A 19,369-nucleotide genomic window follows, 5' to 3' on the forward strand; every position below is an offset into this window, starting at 1 on the left:
CCCCAGGCCTTTGGGAGGTGCTGCCGACCCAGGGTGAGATCCGTCGGTTCATTGTAGGCCCTGGCAGTGCAGCCTTGACCTTCTTTCCAATGTTCTTATTTGGAGAACAGTAGGACTGGTGAAGGTCCACATGGAGAAAGGAAATGGGATTCATGAGGGAACAGAAGCAGGTCCTACAGGAGGAGGAGGGAGGGAATTCCACGTCATGCACAACATTGTGAAGAGGGTGGCTGCCTCTTGGAGAAACAGAATGACACGGCTTCCCCTCCCTTGGCTCAGTTATGGAATGTGAGGGCTGAGAAAGTATGTGGGAAGTCAGAGGTCCCTCCCTCATACCACAGAAGAAACGATACAGGCTGTGGAGAAGGCTCCAGAAATGAGCACATCAGAGGCTCTGGGGTTGGCTCCACAGCCCTGGAAGAGCAGGGTCTGAGTGGTTCTCTCGACTCTAACTCTCCCCTTTACTTCTTATGGCCACCCCATCACCACTGCTCATCTAGACACTCTGATGCTTGCTTCACAGAATTGGAAGACCACCATTACAGGCGGCCACCAGCAGGTAATTGATCTCCTCTTATATGCTCTCTGTCTTTTATCCTCTTTCTAACTGATGAGCTCCTTTTTAAGCTCTGGTCCTTTTCCTCTCTCCCTCTCTTGTGATTGTTCTCCTGAAGAACCTGGTCTCATCCCACAGTTGAGGTTCTTGGGTCTTCAGTGTCAATAAAATCCCTCTCCAGCCCTCCTGCCCACTGCCTTGGCATTGCCCTGTTCACTGGCCCTCAGGTTGCAGCTTTCAATCTTGCTGAACAACCCTTCGGGGTCCAGGGAGGGGGCTGGGCTGGGGTCAGAAGAACTGGACCCCACCCTGCTGGAGGGCCCCCCAGTGACATCCGGTCTGCTCTGGGCACCCCCTTAACAGATAGGACTTTTCTTGCACTGGTGTCTCTGGACATGCACAATTGTTCTCTTTCTCACAGATGTCAGCAATTCCTTCCTCTGCACCTGCAGAAGAAGCAACAGAAAAGACAAAAGTGGAAGAGGAAGTGTGAGTGTGCAGTAGGCAGAATGATGAGGGAAGCAGACAAGTGCCCATGTTCTTCATGGCTACACTCACTTTCTTGTTGTCCCAACAGGAAAACCAGGAAGCCCAGGAAGAATGCCATGAACTGTTGGGACATTTTTTGTTTATTTTAGAGACCTCTGAAGGTAAGTGAAGGATGCCCTGAGAACATCCTCCAGGAAACAGACACGCAATCCATAGCAGCCCCTGAGCCTGCTGGGCTGAGCCCTCCACAGGCTGTGTAGTGAGGGAGACACTGAGGTGCTGCTCAGACCACCATGTGCTGGATTCCAAGGGCTGTGCACTCTGTTATTTGTCTGCAGTGACACTTCAGCTCACCACCATCTCATTTGGGGGGACCTAGCTCTGTCCTCCCAGCCTCTTGAGGCCAACAGGGAGCATCACTAGTTCATCCTGAGGAGACACTAGGGCTGACATGAATCCCCCCTAGTTCAGGCCTTCTGGGAAAGGTGTGAGAGGGATGGAGGCACCCCCAGTTACTTGTCACACAAGCAAGCAGCCCACTCGGCCCAGTATTGCAGGCCAGCGGGCACTCAGTCAGTCCTGGCATCAAGCAGAGGACATGGCAGGATCCAAGAAGCACTGAAATGTGCCTAGTGCCAGGGGTCCTTCAGCTTCTGTGGGGGCCTGTGGGCCTCCAATCCCAGGGATCCTTCAGCCTCTGTCGGGGTCTGGGATGGCCTCATGGCCCCATTTTTCAAGATGAGGTTGGAGGCTTCTGTACGTAGACAGCACTGACTTGGGCATCAGTTGTTCTGTATCTGTGCCAAATGCCAACCAAACAAACCCCTGAAGACATTTCAGGATGATGCTCACCTGGGAGGGGTTGAGGGCATGATTTAGGGAGCCTCTGTTTTTTAAATATATTTTTCAATCTTGAAATAAGGTACACATATGAATGTGTGTGTGTGTACATATACACTGCTTTTCACTCTCAAATGTATGTCTTCTGTACCCCTTTTATGCTACAATATATGAACATGAGAAATTTATGTCTTACCAAAGCATAATTTTAAAAATTACAATGCAAAGAAAGGTCCAGTGGGGATGCTAGAAAGACGAGGTCTTATTAGGCAGTAACAATGACGTGCTCCAGGAAGCTATGCATATTCAACGTGCAGCTCTTCTGTCTGGATGGCACAGAGGATCTGGGTGGCAAGGCAGGGTCACCACCCCCACCCTGTGTTATGAGCGCTCTTGCTCCTCTTAGGGCGCAGGGGCATCAGACTCTGCCTGTGGATCCTGGAATCCTTGAAATTCCCCCATTTCTCTGTGTCTGCTTTGCTCTCCAGGGAACCAGCCCCCTGAAGGTGCCCGTGTGAGTGCCCAGGTTCAGTTCTTCCTCCATGACACTTACAGACAATCTCCGTGGACAGATAACCCCTCAGCAGAGAGCAGCACACAGGGTTCAGTGCCTTGACATCGGAGTAGACCTGACTGTCAGGAGCTCAGGGGCCCAAGGTCACCTTCCAGTGCCCAAAGACCTCTCTGAGACCTGCACGACCCCAAGGAGCCCCTCCTCCCTCCACCTCTGTGCCTCCCCAGTGACCCTTGCACCTCTGTCTGTGTTGCAAATTCCTTGAACACCAGGAAGGGCCCTGATGTGGGGATGTCAACATGGCTCAGATTGATGTGGATCATGATCATTTTGGGAACTGTGTTACTCCAAAAACTTTTATAATCTTTGCTTAACTTGTTTTTAAATATTTTCCTGGCTGGGCACGGTGGCTCATGTCTGTAATCCCAGCACTTTAGGAGGCCGAGGTGGGTGGATCACCTGAGGTCGGGAGTTTGAGACCAGCCTGGCCAACAAGGTGAAACCCCGTCTCTACTAAAACTACAAAAATTAGCTAGGCGTGGTGGTGCACGCTTGTAGTTTCAGGTACTCGGGAGGCTGAGGCAGGAGAATCGCTTGAACCCAGGAGGCAGAGGTTGCAGTGAGCCAAGATCATGCCACTACATTCCAGCCTGACGACAGAGTGAGACTTCGTCTTAAAAAAAAATTTTTTTTCCTGACTTTAACCTCTGTTTTTTAGAGTGCACAAATTGTTCTTGTGTTTTTTCTATTTTACATTTTTTCCTGAAGTTATTTTCCAATTGTTTTCATTCCTTCCGAAGTCTCGTTTACTCAGTTTTGAATTTTTGTAATTTTAATAGACTTCTTTCATGCTTTCATTTTCTTAATGACTTTTACCTCATTTTTAAAACAAATCCATAGTATGGTAATGTTTTGTAGTGGTTTATATTCTGTATGTATTTTACGTATATAAGTGCTAATGGCCTGGTGCAGTGGCTACTGCCTGTAATCTCAGCAGTTTAGAAGACCAAGGCAGGAGGATTGCTTGATCCCAGAAGTTTAAGACTAGCCTGGGCAACATAGTGAGAACTCATCCCTAAAAAAACAATTTTTTTAATTAGCTGGGCATGGTGGCATCCATCTGTAGTCCTAGCTACTGCCCAGGCTGAGGCAGGGGGATTGCTTGAGTCTGGGAGGTTGAGGCTGCAGTAAGCCATGACTGCACCACTGCACTCCAGCCTGGGTGATAGAGCAAGACCCTGTCTTTTAGAAAAAAAGTTTATTAATATTAATATCAGTTAGAAATCTAGTTGTTCATTGCAGAACTAAACCAGTTTATAGCAGAAATAAGCACTTGGAGGGAAATGTTACATTTTCACTCCAGGCCTTGAATCCTTAGCCACCAGCTGTGTGTCCTTCAGGATTCTGTGGTCCTGGTTCCAGAGAAATCATTTAATCCAATGTAATGAGTGAAGAGTTCTTTAGGTGATGGCTGCTGGGCTCAGCTTTGCTGTTGTCTTTGCTCTCTTGTAAGCCTCATGTTGCTCAAGTTCAGTTGTGTATTAGTGCACTAACTGTACTGTGAGCTTCTCCAAGCACGTGCAAGCAATTTGAGAGAAGCCTAATATTTGCAAGGAATTTGAGAGGAGCCTTTTAAGGATGTTTTATTGGGTGGGTCAGGTGAGGGAGATAACATGGGGGCAAGAAGGAAAGTTATTAATTCACGTGAAACTACCAGCCCTTCATCACCTAACTTGTGATTTCAGACACTGAGTACATTGCAGGTTGAGGAGGTGCTTGGTCCTTTTTGTAGCCTTATGCTGTGCTCTTCAGAGTCATGAGTGTGCTGCTTTTTCTCACCATTTCATGTCTTGTAGATTGTTGTCCTTGATGCTGGAAAACACTTTGAAGACAAGACTCTAAACAGTGACGTATGCCACACTAGTTTATTGGAAAATGAGAAACTTCATTTCTGACAAGCTTGGAAGACTCTTCTGTCCTGCAGTGACCTGCGTTTCCCTGGTCTTTACCTTGCCACCCTGCTTTATTCTCCTTTTTTGTGGCAGTAGTTATGATGCCAACTTTTGGGGTTCCTTTGTCCTCCTCTTTTCTTCCTACATGCCAACATTCAAATGGCCACTTCTATTAAGTGATGGAATTCAAAAATTTGTTTCTGTATATTAATCCTGATATGGTTTCACTCATCCCTCAATTTAACATTTAGGGTACAAAGTAGTCACCTAGAGGTGCCACTCAATATACAGCACTGTGTTTAGAAAGTGAGGGAGCCATGAAATATTTAGCCTCTGCTCTCTGAAACCTCAACCAGGTGCAAAGAAGAGATGCAGAACCACATTTCAGATCGTGTTATGTACACCCAGCAGCACCAAAACGAGCCTGGAAATCATGGGGGTCAGAAATTTACCTCTGAGGCAGGTATGGCTGAAGCTTTATGAAAAGAGATGGGGCCTGTGCCAGGCCTTAGATGTGGGAGAAGGAGGACGTGTCAGGGAGCAGAAACAGTATCATCAAAGATGCTGCTGTGAGGCATGTGGGCAGTGTTTTGGGAAGATCCAGGGAATTTCTGTGTCAGGTTTACAGCATCTGTGGGAGGCTGCATTGGTAAATAAGCCCAGAGAAGTAGGCTGGGGCTACTGTCATTAAAAGTATGCATGGCTTTAAAGGCCAGCTGAGTGGCATAAATAGAAACTGTAAATAGTATCACATTTATTGAGGACAGATTTTGCTGCCAAAAGAGTTTTTAAATTTTTTGTGATTGTGTAATTGATGGATAAAGAATTATTGACCTAAATGTATCCGATCTTTGAGTGTTTTCATATGCTAGATTATTGTAGGTGAAATGGCTAAGTCAAAGGTGATGAGTGTTTTTGAGACTGTTAATGCTAATTGCAAAATTAACCTCTTAAAAAGGCAGTGCCAGCTTAGACCATGACTGAGAGCTCTTGTTTTATCTTGTCCTTGCTGAGCTGGGTGTTATAACATTGAAACCTTCTGCAGTCTCTCTCTCTCTCCCCCCCTCCCTCCTCCCTTCCTCCCTTTATTCGTTTTACTTCTCTTAGGATAGGCTCATCTGTACTTTTCTGATAGAGGTAACCATTTGCCTCACCATTTTCTGAATGGCCTGCTCTCTTCCCATTCATTTGTGATGACACATTTATCCTACCCTAAGCTTTGGTAACATGTCAGGATCTTTCTGTCCTGTCCTCTCAAAGAGGTTAATTTTTTTTATAATGACTTACAATTGACTGAAGTTATAATAGTTTTCTCATGTCAAATATAAAAAGAGGCCAGGTGAGGTGCCTCACGCCTGTAATCCTAGAACTTTGAAAGGCCAAAGCAGGTGGAACGCTTGAGTCCAGGAGTATGAGACCAGCGTGGACAACATGGGGCAACCCAATCTCTACCAAAAAAAAAAAAAAAACATTATCCAGGTGCAGTGGTGCATGCATGTAGTCCCAGTTACTCAGGAGGCTGAGATGGGAGGATGGCTTGAGCCTGAGAGTTGAAGATTGCAGTGAGCTGAGATCACACCACTGCATTCATTCTAAGCAACAGAACAAGACTCTATCTCCAAAAAAATAAATTGTACACTTTATTGACTCATTTATGTCTGATGGGTATTTTTTATTACAAAGTGTTTAGTCAGTGCTTTAAAGCCTGCTTAATTTTTTTCTTAATTTTATTGACTCATTCATGTCTTAGTCTTTTTTATTACAAGTTACTTATTGTTTAGTCACTACCTTACAGCCATTTTATTTTTCTTAATTTTATTGATTCATTTATGTCTTAGCCCTTTTTATTACAAACAATTTATTGTTTAGTTGCTACTTTAGAGCCTGTTTCATTTTTTATTAATTTTATCAAAGGATGATGTTGATGATGAAATGTCTTACAATGATCATTTAGAGGTTTATTTTGAACAACTGGCAATTCCAGGAATGATGGAATAAAACATATGAAGTAGAAGGACTGGAACCTACAGAAAAAATACTTTAAGTTACCTACAAGTGATCCTAGTCAGGTATGTTACAGTCTTAATAGCTTTTCAGAAATTTGACAGAAAATTATGATTAATCTCACTGGGTGTTTACATGAATTTTAATCCTTTGCTTTTCTTTTAACTCTGTTTTTTACAGGTATGAATTGATAAGAAATGCCTGCACCTTACCTCCTTCCTATCTTTCTCTTGCCTACAGAAAATTAAAAGGCAAAGACAATGGACATCTACATATTCTTTATTCAGATCAACCAGTGGCTAGCATTTGCCACCTTGCATTTTCTTTCTCTTTCCGTAAGTACTTTCTTCTCTGAATCATTTGAAAGTAAGTTGCAGAGAGCATGATATTTTACCCCAACATTTCAGCATTTATCTCTTGTGAATAATGACATATTTCTACATAATTACAGTTCTACCATCTAACTGTAATACAGTAATTTGATGTACAGCCCATATTCAGATTTATCTAATTGTCTCCAAAATGTTCTTTATTTTTGTTTTAAATCCACAGATTAATCAAAGATTAACCTTGCCTTTGGTTATCATGTCTCTATTCTTTTACTTTAGAGTACTTCTTTCAATACATGAAACATTTTGAAAAATCTAGGCTCTTTGTTTTGTAGAATGATCCATAATCTAGATATATCTGATTGCTTTTTTCTTCTCCTGACTAGAATAGTTTGAGCATTTTGGCAAGAATAGATTAAACAGTGTTCTCATGAGTGTATCCAGATTAAACAGGAAATAATGCCTAATTCAGATTAGGCAGGGTTGTGTACTTAACCCCTCACACGGGATGTTTGAGTCTGTTTGTCCCATGATTGTTGATGTTATGTTTAATAATTTGGGTTGAGGTAGTATCAACTGGACATCTCTTCGTGAAGTAGCTTTTCCCTTTTTTTATTAGTCATCTGTGGGATGAGACATCAAAGCACTGTGAACATCTTATTCTCCGGCAACCTTCACGAGCTGGTTTCAGCATCATTGCTGAAGCCTCTTGGAAACATTGGTTAAACCCATGGTTCCAATGGTGATTTCTCATTCCTTTTACACTGATTACCTGCCTCCTTGAGTAAGGTAGATGTTGTCTGCTCCCCATGTTTTCCCCTTCAAAATGTTTAATTTTAATTTAAATGATTAATACAGCTAAGTTATCCTTTCAACAGGCAAATGAAAACGGTAGCCTAAAGTGTTAGTTTCAACCAGAAAATAACAGCTCTGATTTCTCATGACTCACACTCTTCTGAAAAGATTCAGGAAGAGGCTTAGGAAGGCCATGTTGTCTGTCTTCCTGAGACTAGTAAGTATAGAAATAGAATTTCTTTGTTCTTAAATTCTACCTTTGACTTTACTTTTAAAATACAATTTATTTAGTATGATTTAGCTCATGCCTGTAATCCCAGCATTTTGGGAGGCCAAAGAGGGAGAATTGCTTGAGCCCAGGAGTTTGAGACCAGCCTAGGCATCATAGGGAGACTCTACACATGCACACAAGCATGCACACACACACACACACACACACACACACACACACACACACACACACACACACACACACACACACACAAACTGGGAATGGTGGCATGCGACTGTGGTCCCAGCTACCTGGGAGGCTGAGGTTGGAGGATCATTTGGGCCCAGGAGGTGGAGGCTGCAGTGAACTGTGATTGTGCCACTGCACTCCAGCCTGGGTGACAGAGCAAGACCCTGTCTCACAGAAGAAAAAGAAGAAGAGATAATCCATTAGTCTTCTTGATTTTTGTCAAAATGTGATATGTGATAGTTGATAAGCTTTGTATCAATCTGTGGCCATTTAATTTTGGGCTAAGGACTTGTTCTATTATAGCCCAGTAATCATTTTACTAATTAGTGACTATTTGTCATTAAAAATAATATATTTAGTTTTAATACAGTTGAGTACTCACAAATTTCTGGGGAAACTTGGTCAGGACATTTTAACTGAGAATTGTCAGGCACCTTCTCACTGACAGGCATGCTGCTCGGTGGTGCAGCTCATATGCAGGCAACTCCCTTCATGTAATTTAGTAGGAAAATGATGGAAATACTTGTAGAACTATAAACTAAAACAGAATTCTGGTTATTGAATCACAGCACCTACTGAAAGAAGTTCTCAAGTTCTGATTGAGTTCTAAAAGGTTTAGAAGATTGGAATTCTTCATAGGTAAGTAAAAATTTTGGATGACCCATTTCTAGTCCATCTTCTAAAGAAATATTTAATCTGGGCCATGTGCAGTGGCTCATGCCTGTAATCCCAGCACTTTGGGAGGCCGAGGTGGGTGGATCACGAGGTCAAGAGATTGAGACCATTCTTGCCAACATGGTGAAACCCCATCTCTACTAAAAACACAAAAATGAGCTGGGCATGGTGCCGCGTGCCTGTAGTCCCAGCTACACAGGAGGCTGAGGCAGAAGAATCACTTGAACCTGGGAGGCAGAGGTTACAGTGAGCTGAGATTGCACCACTGCACTTTTTTTTCAAAAAGGAAAAAAAAAAGAAATATTGAATCTGAGCTGGGTATGATGGCGCACTCCTGTAATCTCAGCACTTTTGGAAGCCAAGGCATAAGGGTTACTTGAAACCAGGAGTTTGACACCAGCCTAGACAGCAATAGCAAGACCCTCTACAAAAAAATTAAAAATTACCTGCACAGGAGGCTGAGTTGGGAGGATCACTTGAGCTTAGGAGTTGGAGGTTGCAGAAAGCTATGATCATGCCACTGCACTCCAGGATGGATGACAGTGAGACCCTGTCTCTAAAACACAAACAAAACTAACAAAAAAAGTGTTTCATCCATAAGATGACCACATTTACAGAAGCCTCCTGGCAATCTTAGCCTGAAGCCATGAAGGAAGGCATAGTGTGAAGGCAAGTGCAGGCTGGCCTCTGGCAGCTGAGGATCAGGACAGGATGTGGAATGAACATCTGCATCAAAGCTTTATTGCTTGGGGAAAAAACTCCTATCTGTAGGTCAGCCTTAAAATACACCATTTCATAAAATATTATCTTTCCCATGTTTTGAGGCCATGTAATTTTTGATACCTGAGGGAACTGTATTGTGTTCTTGATTTGATGAGATCAGTAGCTTTCTTATCTTATTGAGTGACATCTACAGAACTCAGAAACAAGCTACATATTAAGCAAATTGATATCTTTCTTGTTATAATATTACTGTGTATAAGAAATAGAGGTGGCCGGGTGCAGTGGCTCACACCTGTAATCTCAGCACTTTGGGAAGCTAAGGCAGGCAGAGCACAAGGTCAGGAGTTTGAGACCAGCCTGGCCAACATGGTGAAACCCGTCTCTACTAAAAAAATACGAAAATTAGCTGGACCTGGTGGCATGCACCTGTAATCCCAGCTACTTGGGAGCTGAGACAGGAGAATTGCTTAAACCCAGGAGACAGAGGTTGCAGTCAGCCAAGATCTCACCACTGGACTCTAGCCTGGGTGGCAGAACAAGACTCTGTCTCAAAAAAAAAAAAGGAAAGAAAGGAAAGGAAAAAGGGAGGGTCCCTCCCCTGCCCCCGGCCAACTGATGTCAACTGCAGGGAGTGTCAGGTGCATGGTGCTATCAGGTGTTGAAAGTGCTCCTTAACTAAAAAGGAAAAGTCCTAAAAATAAAAGTATCAAGGGAATTTTAGGTATCAGCTTTATATTTGTGTAAGTTATTTGTAGAGTTGGATTTTAAGAGTTTTGCCTGCTTCAGAATTCTCCCATTGTGTTCTTTTTTTCTTTTACGTGTATCTTATTACCTATTATTACATAAATATTATTCACCTATTAGAATTGGTCATTGTCCTCTGCTCCATTTCTTCAGTGGTCAGGACCATCTGTGGTTTCCCCACCACCCAGCATTTTCTTCTAATACTGTTATAGTTTTATAAACTATGATGTGAGTTTTGCATGTGGGTTACTTTTTTCTCACTTAGACCAACTTTTCCAGTATTTACTAAAAGAATTCTTACTTTTTTGCTTTATTCTGTACATCTCTGTTTTGCACATATTAAATATATTTTTAATTTTAAATTATAAAATATATATAACATAAACTTTACCATCTAATCATTTTTAAGTGTACAGTTCAGTAATGTTAAGTACATTTATCGGGGTTATTCAATGTTTTGGCTTCTTTGAACCACATTGGAAGAATTGTCCTGGACCACACATAAAATACACTAACACTAATGATAGCCGATGGGCTTAAAAAAAAAAAAAAAAGAAAGAAAGAAAGAAAAAATCTCTATGCATAAATCTCATAATGATTTTTTGTTTGTTTTGACATGAACTTTGGTGGACACCTTTCAACCCTAACAGTCAGATCTAAGATTCGTAGTTGAAAGGATTTCCCCACTCAGTACTTTGAATTAATCAACCCTACTGCCTTCCGGCCTCCAAGGTTTCTGGTAAGAAATCTACTGATAATCTGACTGAGGATCCTTTGTATGTGAGCAGTACTTCTCCCTTGTTTCATTCAAGATTCTTTGTCTTTTGATACCTTGATTATAAACTGTCTTGAGTGAGATACTTTGAATTTATCCTATTTTGAGTTTGTTGAGCTTCTTGGTTTTTGTGACAGCAAGTTTTTGTAGAGACAGGGTCTCATGGCCAGGTGCAGTGGCTCATGTCTATAATCCCAGCACTTTGGGAGGCCAGCTGAGACCAGCGGATCACCTGAGGTTGGGAGGTTGAGACCAGCCTGACCAACATGGAGAAACCACGTCTCTGCTAAAAATACAAAATTAGCTGGGCATGGTGGCACATGCCTGTGATCCCAGCTATACGGGAGGCAGAGGCGAGAGAATCGCCTGAACCCAGGAGGCAGAGGATGCAGTGAGCTGAGATTTCACCATTGCAACAAGAGTGAAACTCTGTCTCAAAACAAGAGAAAAAAAAGACAGGGTCTCACTCAGTCACCCAGGCTGAAAGGGCTCAAGCAATCCTTTCATGTGAGCCTCCAGAGTAGCTGAGATTGTACATGCACACCACCATACCAGCTTTTAACTTTAATTATGATTTTTTCATAGAAACAGGGTCTCACTATGTTTCCCAGACTGATCTTGAATTCCTGGCCTGAAACAACTCTTCCACCTTGGCCTCCCAAAGCATTGAGTTTAGAGGTGGGAGCCACCATGCCAAGCCCTGTATATTTATGATGTTTTAATGTTTTAAATCAAATTTGGGAAGTTTCTTAGATTTTCATTATTTCTTCAAATAGTCTTTTATTCCCTCTGTCTGTTCTGTGATTCTTACAAACTGTTGTTGGTCCACTTGATTTTGTCCCACAGGTCCCTTAGGGTCAGTTGATATTCCTTCAACCATTTTCTTTCTGTTTCTGACACAGGATTATTTCCATTGTTTTGTCTTCAGATTTGCTAATTCTTTCCTCTGCTTGGTCAAATCTGTTTTTAATCCCTTCTAGTAAATTTTTCTTTTTTCTTTTTCTTTTTTTGAGATGGAGTCTTGTTCTGTCACCCAGGCTGGAGTGCAGTGGTGTGATCTCAGCTCACTGCAACTTCTGCCCCCTGGGTTCAAGCAATTCTCCTGCCTCAGCCTCCCAAGTAGCTGGGACCACAGGTGTGTGCCACCACATTTGGCTACTTTTTGTATTTTTAGTAGAGACGGGGTTTCACCATGTTGCCCAGGCTGGTCTCGATCTCCTGACCTCATGACCTTCCCACCTCAGCCTCCCAAAGTGCTGGGATTACAGGCATGAGCCACCGCACCTGGCCTCAGTGTAGTGAATTTTTTAAAAAATAAAAATAAATACGAGAGATGGATCTTTCTGGATTGCTCATGACTTTTGAGAGTATGACAGAAGTTGAAGAGTAACTGACTTATTTATTAAACAGATGAACAAGACACTGAATCATGGAAAAATGATCTATTCAGAATTTTTATTTTGGTATAAATTACAATGTTTTATTTGCCTTCACATTACTGGATCAAGGGAAGACATTCTTAAGTGAAGACTAATCAAAAGCTGACTTTATTTCCTGAGTTGAAATTTTAGGTGTGTCTTGTGACAGTTTGTAAGAAAGACATGTGGAAGTTTCCTCTGCTTTAGCAAGCTGCTTGAACATGAACCTTCCGGAAACTTTCATGCATGTCGTAGGAGCATCCCTAATCTTCATACAGATTTTCAAGGATGTGTTTATTCAGTAAAATAAAGTGCTGCTCTACTGTAAATTTTAGGAGGCAGGAGTTTTTATCTTTTGCTTATTAATATGTCACTGATGGTTTAACAGTATATAATGCAAAGTAGGTTTTCACTAATAATTATTGAAGAAATAAAGTGTCGTTTCTGTGTTTTTTTAATTTGGATTTATTAGTAAGGGCAACTTATTTGACTATTAGTTCTAATGATTAAAATGTAGTGAGCATTAAGGAAATAAGTTCTATGTGGATTTCGAAGGTCATCTCTATCAATTTGAGGTTGAATGGGAAGAACAGTTTTGTTGACTTCCTTTAGCTGTGTTACGAGTACAATTTTGTTTTTACTCAGGCAAAAGAAAATGTGTGTGTGTGTTAAATACAGTCAGTCCCCTTTATCTGTGGGTCCTGCATCCTCACTTTCTACCAACATCAGATCAAAAATATTCCAGAAAAAAAAAGGATGTTTGCATCTGTACTGAACACGTACAAGCTTTTTTCTTGTCATTATTCTTTATGCAATAAAGTGTAACAACCATTTATGTAGCATTTCCATTGTATTAGGTATTGTGAGTAATCTAGAGATAATTTGAAGGATATTGGAGGGTGTGTCCAGGATGCAGGCAAATACTATGGCATTTTATGTCAGGGACACCTACAGATTTTTGTATCCAGCCATGGTTCCTGTATAGTTTAACTTTCCCACATGCTGAGGGTGTGATGGGTATGAGTTGGGTTGGTCCCTCATGTTTGAGGAAGTGGGTCCATCATGATTGCACACCCTTGTTGTAAACTTTGGATACGTCTATTTTGATATTTAAAACATTTTCAGATTAAGTCTGAAAATGCCAAGATATTAATAATATTTTAAAAGGGAATTGAGAAGTATTATTATAATAATAGAACTCATTATTAGAACTTTCTAATAGTAGAAAGGTAGTCTATTTATTTTATAAAATTGTCAGTTCATCTTAAGATCTAATAGTCCTTTCCAATTAGCAGCAACTTAATTCAGACTACCCCAAAAGAAGAATTTAACATTTATTTTTATAGAAAAAAATTTTTTAAATAGCCTGGGAAAACTTAGGTAAGTTTTCCTTAATCCTGACTCTTAATTTGTGGCTAAAAGTGGCAATGCTATGAACATAAGTTGTGCTATTTATTAACATATTGCTTTTCATAAATCAGTCCCTTTTTTTAGGCAAAAAGAGAAAAGAAAGACATTCTTGATTTTGGTGACTAGAGTTGTAGATTCTGGAAAGCTTTGCCACTAAAATTGACAAACCAGATGCTCATCACTGGCCAATCACGCTGATTCTTAATGCCATAAGTATGAACATACAGTAAAAAACTATTGATGGAATACATTGGTCTTATGAAATGAAATGTTTTGGTTAAGGATTTTTTAAACAAATTTCACATTACACTACTGGCTTTACTAAATCTGAGTCTTCTATTTCTGAACAGGGCACCATGGCCCGGCACTGTCACATTTTCCAAGGAACCTGCTGGAGCTCCTGTGGAAGCTTCTCCTTGGGCCGATGAAGTCCCTTAGCTGGTAGGCCCTTCTTTAGTCACCACAGGATGCCTGCCATTCATGAACAGGAAGGAGAGGATGGGCTTTGAATAAAAAACAGGTAAGTTTCCAAACTGCTTTTCTCTCATTAAGATTTCAATCTTGGCCAGGTGTGGCAGCTCACACCTGTAATCTAGTATTTTGGGAGGCCTAGGTGGGCAGATCATGAGGTCAGGATATAAAGACCATCCTGGCCAACATGGAGAAACTCCATCTCTTCTAAAAAATACAAAATTAGCTGGGCGTGGTGGTACGTGCTTATAATCCCAGCTACTTGGGAGGCTGAGGCAGGAGAATCACTTGAACCCAGGAGGCGGAGGTTGTGGTGAGCCAAGATCATGCCCTTGCACTCCAGCCTAGGCAACAAGAGCATAACTCCTTTACAAAAAAAAAAAAAAAAAAAAAAAAAAAAAAAAGCTCCTCTGAGTTGCGCATGGCTTGTCCACTGCCTGGTTACATACAAACTGTGTGCTCAGTCTGCTCTTAGGACCTTACAGAAGAAGTGTCTGGCCCACATCACTGTGAATGCTTGTGCTTGGAATGCTTGCCCACAGCTCCCCTGGGCTGGCTTCTTCTGGAAAGCTTTCCTCCACTCTGCAGATTACTCATAAATAGCAGTCCCTTAACTCTATGGTTTCCCACACCCCTTGTGCAGATGGTAATGTGATGTCCCTCTCCTTATCTATATTCTCTGGAGCACAAGCTCTAAGGATGGGAATAACATCATCTCCTCAGCACCTAGCTCAGTCTTTTAGACAAAGGAAACATGTAAGAAATAGTTGCTAAAATAATTGAATACATGATCTTCAACGCAGATTATTTTCTTTGTTAGGATCTGGAAAATATTTGTGAGGCCACTTGGACTTCAGTGTGAAATAAACATTTTCTGGCTTTCGGAGGTGTCCCTCTTGGTGGAACACAGTAAGTGTCAAAGATGGACACATAGTTCATTATTTGTAGTGTATGGGAGCAGACCACAAATTAATGTTTGGAGAACAATTTTGTCATAACAGACACTGTTGAGGCTCAGTTGTACAGAACTGGAAAAGTCTTTCAGCTTGGCACATGTCCTGATTCAGCCTTTCTTTAACATGTATTCCAATCTGGATTCTATCTTCACTGGCTACAAAGACCACCTGATATGTGCACCACAACACAGGAGCTGCTGGAGAGGGGGTAGTATTATCACCTCAAACTCACAGCCACTCCATATTTTTCAAAAGCCAGCTTAGAGAGAGGTGTACTGATAGCTGCATAGAGAACATGCAGTCCATCCATTCTTCTCAGTATGTACATTTCTCAATCAACAACCACGTGGTTTTAGCAAAAACCACAGAAATGGTTTTGATGTACCAGCCTTGAGTGTCACATCTCCCAACCATATGAAATGGATCACCTAACTGGGGGGTGGCCGTCAGAAATGAGATTTAGTATTTACTGTAAAATTGCATTTTTTTTTCTTTTGAGATGGAGTCTCACTCTGTTGCCTGGGCTGGAGTGCAATGGTGTGATCACTGCTCACTGCAACCTCTGCCTCCTGGGCTCAAGCAGTTCTCCTGCCTCAGCCTCCCAAGTAGCTGCAATTATAGGTGCATGCCACCACTCCCAGCTAATTTTTATATTTTTAGTATAGACAGGGTTTCACCATGTTGGCCAGGCTGGTCTCAAACTCCTGACCTCAGGTGATCTGCCTGCCTTGGCCTCCCAAAATTCTGGGATTAAGGCATGAACCACCATGCCTGGCTGAGAATATTTTTATTTGCTGATTCGTCCCTTGTGTATTTTCTTTGTTCAGATGCCTATTCAGATATTTTTCTCACTTTTAAATTGTTTTTTAATTGTTAAGAATTTTCTATCTAGTTTAGATATAAGCCCTTTATCAGACATGTGTTTTGCAAATATTTTCTCCTAGTCTGTGGCTTGTATTCTGTCTGTCTCTCTCTCTCTTTTTTTTTTCTTTTTTGCATGCCCCACCTCCCGGGTTCATGCCATTCTCCTGCCTCAGCCTCCAGAGTAGCTGGGACCACAGGTGCCCGCCACCACACCAGGCTAATTTTTTGTATTTTTGGTAGAGACGAGGTTTCACTCTGCTAGACAGGATGGTCTCGATCTCCTGACCTCGTGATCCGCCCACCTCAGCCTCCCAAAGTGCTGGGGTTACAGGCATGAGCCACTGCGCCTGGCCGTATTCTGTCTCTTAACACCCATTTAATTTTTACTTTTGGAACTAAAGAAGAGGAACAGTAGTCAGCTTTCTGTTATTCTTGTCACAGTAATGGCAGAACCAAGTCTGCTAGTGCTACGTTCAGCAAAGACAGTCACATGGTCAAGTCCAACATTAATGAAATGGGGTAGTACGTGCAGCTGGGGGAAGGGAAAAAGAAATGCTTCTTAAGAGTGATATAATCTGCCATACCGTCTGGGAACATACAATGGCTTTCTATTACCTTATTCTCTGGTTTGCTTCATGTTGGAATCTTTCTGAAAGATCCTTCAACCTTTCTGGAAGAATCTAATCTGATAACACCATCAAAAACACACTTCTTCTTTTGGTGTAATTTAAATTCTAACACATCATTCACATTTATCAATGTTACATATATAAGAACTCACCCACCATATTCCTCCTTGAGGAATTACAGCATGTAATTCTGTAAACCATGTAATTCTATAACCATTTTTACAATCGTCTAACAATCTTATAATGGATTGGTTGCTTACTATCAATTTTTTAAAAGTCATGGCTTCTCCAGTCATTTCTTGCTTATCAAAATTATTTCATGAGATGGGTCTGTCCTTGTATATTTGAAAATGGTGTTTGCTTCCTTCTAGTTAAAAAACAATTTGAACATACCTGTTTGGATCATGTCGCCTTGTCCTGATTACTTGGTAGAGGTTGCTTCAACATTGTTATTATTGTTGGGGTGGTTATTATTAATGTTTCATATTCTATCTAAAAAATTAAAATTTTAAAGAAGACCGATGTCTTCTTTTCAATTCCAGTACATTTTTCAGAAGTAACTAATGCTATTGGCTTTGTGCATTATAATTCCAGACAATTTCATATGTCTTTAGTTATATATACAGTGTGCACATACATGTGTCAATTTATTCCATTTCTTCTAGCATTAAACATTGCTACAGAAAACTCTGAGAAAAATATATATTTGAACCCACCTTTTTCTTTTCTCAGATGTCCCCTCCTTAGGAATCTTTCTTTGATCCTTGAAGCTTGGTAACAACATTAAATATGTATATCCCGGCCCGGAGCAGTGGCTCATGCATGTAATTTCAGCACTTTGGGAGGCCGAGGAAGGTGGATCCCCTGAGGTCAGGAGTTTGCCTGGCCAACATGGTGAAACCCCGTCTTTACTAAAAATAAAAAAAGTTAGCCAGGCGTGATGGCTAGCACCTGTAATCCCACCTACATGGGAGGCTGAGGCATGAGAATCGCTTGAACCTTGGAGGCAGAGGTTGCAGTGAACTGAGGTCATGCCACCGCACTCTGGCCTGGGCAACAAGAGTGAAACTTTGTCTCAAATAAACGTGTAATTTCATCTCAAATAAATAAATGTGTATAGCTCATTGTTCATTATAGTCTGGCATTTTCCTGGACATTTTGTACAATACATATGTGTACTTAACAATGGAAGAAAAATATTCCAAATATAGTAGAAAAAATAAAATTTGTCCAGAGGTTTCCAACACATTTTATTTTGCAGATCACAGATTTAAAGCTTTTGAGGACTATCATCTCTAACAATTCCTATAAAATGTCCAATCAATTTCAGTTTCATAGCAGGCTCTTCTATATTGCACGCCATGCTTATAGCTGGAGGTCTGGTCACACATACATGAAGGTTGCCCGCTGGTTCCTGGAGATGATCATGTCCAAGAAGCCTCTTCCAGGGAGCTTCATCTTCCCAGGGGAGAGTTCCTTTGGCAAGAAGTGGATAAGTTTACACATGACGCTTTGGTGCCTGTGAGCAGGAAGTGTCAGAAACTTTCAGGATATGCTGCTTCTCTTAGGAAGTCAGGCACCCAAGGATCCAGTGCCCTTGTGCTTAATGAGAAGGATTCCTCCTCATTGTTTAGTGGGTTAAAATACAAGGAAGCTGGCAGGGTGCGGTGGCTCGCACCTGGAATCCCAATATTTTGGGAGGCCAAGGTAGATAGATCACAAGGTCAGGAGTTTGAGACCAGCCTGGCCAATATGGTAAAACCCCATCTCTACTAAAAAATACAAAAATTAGGCGTGTGGTGGCACACACCTGTAGTCCCAGCTACTCAGGAGGCTGAGAGGGGAGAATCGCTGGAACCCAGAAGGCAGAGGTTGCAGTGAGCCGAGATCATGCCACTGCACTCCAGCCTGGGCAACAGAGTGAGACTCCATCTCAAAAAAAAAAAAAAGTACATATATATATATATGGAAGCCTCTGTTTTTAAGTAACACAGATAGCACCTTTTTAGATCACCTATTTATTCTAGAACTACAGTTTTTGTCGTTGTTTTGTTTTGAAACAGAGTCTCACTCTGTCATCCATACTGGAGTGCAGTGGCAAGATCTTGGCTCACTGCAACTTCCGCCTCCCAGGCTCAAGTGATTCTCCTGCCTAAGCCTTCCAAGTAGCTGGGATTACAGGCGTGCACCACTACTGCCCGGCTAATTTTTGTATTTTTAGTAGAGACAGGGGTTTCACCATGTTGGCCAGGCTGGCCTTGAACTCCCGGCCTCATACAATCCAACTACCTCAGCCTCCCAAAGTGCTGGGATTATGGGCATGAGCCACTGTGCCCAGCCCAGAACTGTAAAATTTAATTCAAGAAAATATAGGTCCCATGAAAGATTTAAGAGTTTTATAAAGCTAAAAAGCTAAAATCTAGTGTTTTCTGGTAAATTACACTTTAGCCAAAATCCTCCCAATGCTTCTAAAATAATACTAAAAGGGGCATCTGGTAATACAGAAGAAATTTTTTTTTTTTTTTTTTTTTTTTTGAGATGGAGTCTCACTCTGTCGCCCAGGCTAGAGTGCAGTGGCTCAATCTCAGCTCACTGCAAATTCTGACACCCAGGTTCGAGCGATTCTTGTGCCTCAGACTCCCGAGTAGTTGGGATTACAGGCGTCCACCACCATGCCCAGCTAATATTTGTATTTTTAGTAGAGATGAGGTTTCACCATGTTGCCAGGCTGGTCTTGAAATCCTGACCTCAGGTGATCCACCCAC

The 19,369-nt window shown here is 41.6% G+C and overlaps 1 long non-coding RNA gene across 1 annotated transcript; it reads left to right on the forward strand.

The window, feature by feature from the left end:
* Nucleotides 1-332: 332 nt before the first annotated feature.
* Nucleotides 333-17,715, forward strand: LOC134760389 (uncharacterized). Its single transcript, XR_010137755.1, has 10 exons — nt 333-559; nt 1,134-1,206; nt 4,256-6,420; nt 6,536-6,690; nt 7,563-7,696; nt 8,509-8,578; nt 10,732-10,820; nt 14,035-14,204; nt 14,976-15,064; nt 17,337-17,715. It is a non-coding gene; the product is annotated as an uncharacterized LOC134760389 (long non-coding RNA).
* The last annotated feature ends 1,654 nt before the right edge of the window (nt 17,716-19,369 follow it).

Source organism: Pongo abelii, chromosome 18, assembly GCF_028885655.2.
Source record: "Pongo abelii isolate AG06213 chromosome 18, NHGRI_mPonAbe1-v2.0_pri, whole genome shotgun sequence".
In the NCBI taxonomy this organism is placed as follows: Eukaryota; Metazoa; Chordata; class Mammalia; order Primates; family Hominidae; genus Pongo; species Pongo abelii.